This window comes from Numenius arquata, unplaced genomic scaffold, assembly GCF_964106895.1.
Source record: "Numenius arquata unplaced genomic scaffold, bNumArq3.hap1.1 HAP1_SCAFFOLD_994, whole genome shotgun sequence".
NCBI classification, from domain to species: domain Eukaryota; kingdom Metazoa; phylum Chordata; class Aves; order Charadriiformes; family Scolopacidae; genus Numenius; species Numenius arquata.
This window is the reverse complement of record NW_027415096.1, coordinates 13932-20039: the sequence shown is the minus strand read 5'-3', so window position 1 is coordinate 20039 and position 6108 is coordinate 13932.

Sequence of the window (6108 nt, the reverse complement as noted above, 5' to 3'; positions counted from 1 at the left end):
CCTGTGTCCTCTGATGTCCCTCCAGGTCCCCTCCACATCTCCTCATCCCTCCTGGGGTCCCCTGTCCGCCCCCCCACCATGTCCCCGCGTCCTTCCTGGGGTCCCCTGTGTCCCTTTCATGTGTCCCCTCATCCCTCCTGGGGTCCCCCCATTCCCCTTCCCCCAGGGACCCCCCCGTGTCCCGCTGCCACCCCCAGTGATGTCCTTGTCCCTTCTGTCCCCCCCAGGTCCCTGCCCATGGCCGAGGGGTGCTCCCACGCCGTTCCCCCTCATCCCCTCCCCGGGGAGGTGACGGCCACCCCCGGGAATGTCACCGCGGACCCCGAACCGTCATGGGGACAGCCCGGAGGCGTCCCCGAGGGGGAGAGTGACAGCGGTGTCCCCAGGGACACTGTCACCGTCACCCCCTGGGCCAGCGGCATCACCATCACCGTCACGGCCGCCCCCGCGGATGAGGACACCGGGGACTCTGGGGACGAGGACATCCTCGGCTTTGGGGACCAGGACATTGGGGACAGGGACGTCTCGGTTACGAGTGACACAGGGCACGGGGACAATGACAAGGACATTGAGGACAGGGGTGTCGTGACCCCAAAGGACCTTGGGGACAAGGATGTCGGGGACAAGGATGTCAGGGACAAGGATGTCACAGCTCTAAGGGACATTGGGGACAGGGATGTCGTCACCCCAAAGGACATTGGGGACCAGGATGGGCCAGCCCTGCTGGACAAGGACACTGGGGACAAGGATGTCTCAGCTCCTGGGGACAAGGATGTTGGGGACAGAGATGTCACCACTCTAAGGGACATTGGGGACAGGGATGTCTCAGCTCCTGGGGACAATGCCATTAGGGACAGGGATGTCATCATCCTGAGGGACATTGGGGACAGGGATGTCCCAGCTCCTGGGGACAGAGATGTCACCACTCTGAAAGACATTGGGGACAGGGATGTCCCAGCTCCTGGGGACAATGCCATTAGGGACAGGGATGTCATCATCCTGAGGGACATTGGGGACAGGGATGTTGGGGACAGAGATGTCACCACTCTAAGGGACACTGGGGACAGGGATGTCTCAGCTCTTGAGGACAGGGACGTCGCCACTCTGAGGGACATTAGGGTCAAGGATGCCACCACATTAAGGGACATTGGGGACAGGGATGTTCTACCTCCTGGGGACAAAGCCACTGGGGACAGAGATGCCATTACCCTGAGGAACATTGGGGACAGGGATGTCATCACTCTAAGGGACATTGGAGACAGGGACGTCCCAGCTCCTGGGGACAAAGCCATTAGGGACAGGGATGCCACCGCCCTGAGGGACATTGGGGACAGGGATGTCCCAGCTCTTGGGGACAAAGCCATTGGGGACAGGGATGTCACCACACTGAAGGACATTTGGGACAGGGACATCCCAGCTCTTGGAGACAAGGATGTTGGGGACAGAGATGTCATCACTCTAAGGGACACTGGGGACAGGGATGTCCCAGCTCCCGGGGAAAAACCCATTGGGGACAGGGATGTCACCACCCTGAGAGACTCTGGGGACAAGGATGTTCCAACCCATCTGGTCAAGGATATTGGGGACAGAGATGTCCCAGCTCCTTGGGACAAAGATGTTGGGGACAGACATGTCACCACCTTAAAGGACACTGGGGACAGGGATGTCCCTTGGGACAAGGATGTTGGGGACAGAGATGTCACCACCTTAAGGGACATTGGGGACAAGGATGTGATCACCCTGAGGGACAAGGAGATTGGGGACACACAGGTCCTCATCCTAAGGGACACTGGGGACAGGGATGTCCCAGCTCCAAGGGACACCAGGGATGGGACTGTCACAGCCCCAGGGGACCTTGGGGACAAGGACATTGGGGACATGAGGGTCTCAGTCCTAGGGGACATTGGGGACAAGGATGTTGGGGACATGCAGGTCTCAGCCCTAAGAGATGTTGGGGACACCGGGGACAGGGATGTCACCATCCCAAGAGATGATGGGGACAAGGACCTTGGGGACAGGGATGTCCCGGCCCCTGGAGACACTGGGGACAAGGACATCGTGGATGTCCCAGCCCTGAGGGAAGTTGGGGACACAGACGGCGCAGTCTTAAGGGACGCTGGGGACATCCCAGTTTCTGAGGACAAGGACACGGGGGACAAGGATGTCCCAGTTCCTGGGGACAAGGATGTCACCACTCTAAAGGGCGTTGGGGACAGGGATGTCACAGTCCCAGGGGACGCTGGGGACATGGCAGTGTCTGGGGATGAGGACAAGGACGTTGGGGACAGGGATGTCCCATCCCATCTGGTCGAGGATGTTGGGGACAGGGATGTCACTGTCCTAAGGGACACGGGGGACATTGGAGGTAAGGACTCTGGGGACAAGGACCTTGAGGATGAGGACGCTGGGGACAGGGACGTCACAGCCCCGAGGGACGCTGGGGACAAGGAGGGAGATGTCAGCCCCCTGGGGGACACGGACCTTGGGGACACCTGCGCCGCCGGTGGCATCACCATCACAGTGACAGCCCCCCCCGCGGAGGACGAGGACATCCCCAGTGATGACATCAGCGCTGATGTCACTGCTGCCTTCCCTGGGGAGGGCGCCCCTGGTGACATCACGGAGAGTGGTGACGTCATGGAGAGCAGTGACGTCACAGCCACCCGCCCCGGTGATGTCACGGCAGGGGGTGATGTCCCCTCTGCCCTCCCTGGGGATGGCCCTGCTGATGACGTCATCGGGGATGACATCATTTCCTCCCTCCCTGCTGATGTCATGGCTGAGGGTGATGTCATGGCTCAGGATGATGTCACGGCTGAGGATGATGTCACGGCTGAGGAGGATGATGTCACTTCCTCCATCCCTGGTGATGACATCATTGTTGACCTCATCACTTCCTTTCGCCCCGAGGAAGCCCTCGCTGGTGACGTCATCACCCAGACTGACGTCACTTCCTCCCTCCCTGGGGATGACCTCACTGGTGACATCATCGCCGGAGCCATTTTTGCTGGTGAAATAAGCGCCGGGCGTGATGTCACTTCCTCCCATCCTGGGGACAAGCCCCGTGGTGACGTCATGCCCAGAAATGACCTCACTGCTGACATCATCACCGGGGACAACACCCCTCCCTCTCGCGATGTCTGCACTGATGATGTCATCGCTGGCCGTGACCTCATTCCCTCCCTTCTCAGGGACGACCTTCCCCTTGACGTCACCCCTGGAGGTGACTTCACTGATGACATCATCACAGGGGAGGACATGGCTTTTTCCATACCTGGGGGTGTCCCTGCTGGTGACATCATCGCTGCGGATGATGATGTCACTTCCTCCCTGCCGGGAGCCATTCCTGGCCAAGAAATCAAAGCGGCTGCTGACCTCATCGGTGACATCATCGGCGCCAACGATGGTGACGCTGCTGCTTGGGATGACTTCACTGATGATGTCATGCCTGAGGATGATGTCACTTCCTTCCTCCCGGGCGGTATTGCTGAGCATGACATCATTCCCGAGGGTGATGTCAGAGATGATGTCACCCGGGGAGCTGACCTTGGTGACATCATCAGAGGCGATGTCACCTCATCCCTCCCGGGAGCTCTTTCTGCTCGTGATGACGTCATGGGTGACATCAGCCCCAGAGAGGAGCAACCCCCCCGCACCCTTAAAGAACCCATCCGCCCGGGCGATGACCTCACTGATGACATCACCGCCGACGTGCCCAGAGAAGGGGTCACCAGCCGAGGCGACGCCCCAGGTGAGGCGGGGGGGCGGAGCCAAACAGACAGGGGCAGGGCCTGAGGGCTGGGGGCGGGGCCAGAGCCGGGGGCTGGGGCCATGCATAAGTGGGCGGGGCCAGTGGGGTGTGGGGACCCAGCACCATGGGTGGGGTTTGGGGGGGTGTGGCCTGTCTTCTGGGGGCGTGGCTGTCGCTTGGGGGCGTGGCCAAAGCGAAGTGGGAGGGGCCAAGGGGCACTCACAGGTGCTGGGGGTGGAGCTTGGTGTGGGGGTGGGACTAAAGCCGGTTCGGGGGTGGGGCCTGGTGCTGACCCCGCCCCCTTCTCCCCCCCCCCCCCACCCCCAGATGCCCCCCAGACGCCCCCCCCGGGCTGTCCCCTGGTCTTCCTCGCCCTCGTCTGCCTCCTCCTCGCCCTCCTCCTCCTCGCAGGGGTCTTCGCGGTATGGCCCGGACACCTGTGTCCCCTGGGGGGGCGGGGGGGGGTCACAGGGGGGCTGAGATGCTTGGGTCCCCTGAGGGGGGTTATGGGGGCCCCAGACACCAGGGATCCTTTGGGGGGGGGTCACGGGGGGCGGGGCTGAGATGCCTGGGTCCCTTGGGGGGGTCCTGGACACCTGGGATCCCTTAGGGAGTCACGGAGGGGGGGGCTGAGATGCCAGGCTCCCCTGGGGGGGGGGGGGGGGGGGCCATGTCACGGGGAGGGCCTCATGGGGGTCCCGGATGCCTGAGTCCCTTGGGGGGGTCCCGGATGCCTGGGTGGGGGTTGAGGGGAGGATCCTGGACACCTGGGAAACCTTGGGGGGGGGTTACGGCGGGGGGCTGAGATGCCTGGGTCCCCTCGGGGGGGGTCATGGGGGTCCTGGACACCTGAATCCCCCGGGGGGGGTCATGGGGGCCCCGGATGCCTGAGTCCCTTGGGGGGGGTCGAGGAGAGGTCCTGGACACCTGGGATTCCTTGGAGGGGTCACAGTGGGGCTGAGATGCCCGGGTCCCCTGACGGGGGGGTGTGTCGTGGGGAGGGCCTGGATGCCTGGGGGACATGGGGGGGGGGGGGGTCCCTGGAGTCCCAGCTGCCTGGGTCCCCTGGGGGGAACATGGGGGGGCCTGGACACCTGGGTTCCTTGGGGGGAGTCATGGAGGGGTCATGAGGGGATCCCAGATGCCTGGGTCTCCTGGTGGGGTCACAAAGGGTCATGGCCACCTGGTTGAGGCCACCAGGTCACTGCGGGGGGGGAACCTGGACACCTGGGTCCCCCCTGACCCCCCTGTTTCCCCACCCCCTACCCCCAGGCCGTCCATTACGTCAAGGTCTTCATCATCAGCTCGGCCACCTTCTCCGTGCCGGTGGCCGAATCCTTCCCATGAGCCTTTGTGGGGGGACAAGATGTTGGCTGGGGGGGGTGTCACCTTCCCCCCCACCTTCCTCAGCAGCAATAAACCCCCCCTTGGCTGTCCCGGATGCCTCGGTCCCTTGGCAGCGGGGGGTGGGGATCGGGGCTGTCACGGCCGGTGGCCACCGGCGAGTCCGGGCTTGTCACCAGGTTGGGGACAGCGGTTCCGGACAAAGCACCATTGTCCCCAAGGTGCCACCACGGGGGGTGGCCATCGGGGCTCAGCCACGCGCCGGGGACATGGGGAGGGGGAACAGGAGACACGGGGGACACTGGGGAGGGTTTGGGGACACCTGGACACTGGGGACACCAGGGAAGATTTGGGGACATGAGGCCACTGGGGACACCAGGGAGGGTTTGGGGACATGAGGACACTGGTGAGGGTTTGGGGACATGGGGGAAGGTTTGAGGGCACCGGGGACACGAGGGAGGGCTTGGGGACACCCAGATTCTGGGTACACTGGAGACACAGGAGAGGGTTTGGGGACATCAGGACATTGGGGACACTTGAGAATATTGGGGACATTATGTACATCAGGAAGGCTATGGGGACACCTGGACTTTGGGGGCACCACAGACATTGGGGAGGGTCTGGGGACACCAGGGAGCCTGGGGACATCAGGGAGGGTTTGGGGACACCAAGGACACTGGAAAGGGCTTGGGGACATGGAGGAAGGTTTGGGGACACCGGGACACCAGGGACACTGGGGAGTCTGGAGACACCAGGGAGGGTTTGGGGACACCTGGACTCTGGGAACATCGAGGACACTGGGGAGAGTTTGGGGACACTGGGACGCTGGGAACACTGGGGAGGGTTTGGGGACATCAGGGCATTGAGGACACTCAAGAATATTGGGGAGCCTGGGGACACTGGGGACATCAGGAACGCTTTGGGGACACCAAGGACACTGGGGAGGACCTGGGGGCATGAGGCTACTGGGGACACTGGGGAGCCTGGGGACATCAGGGATGGTTTTGGGACAG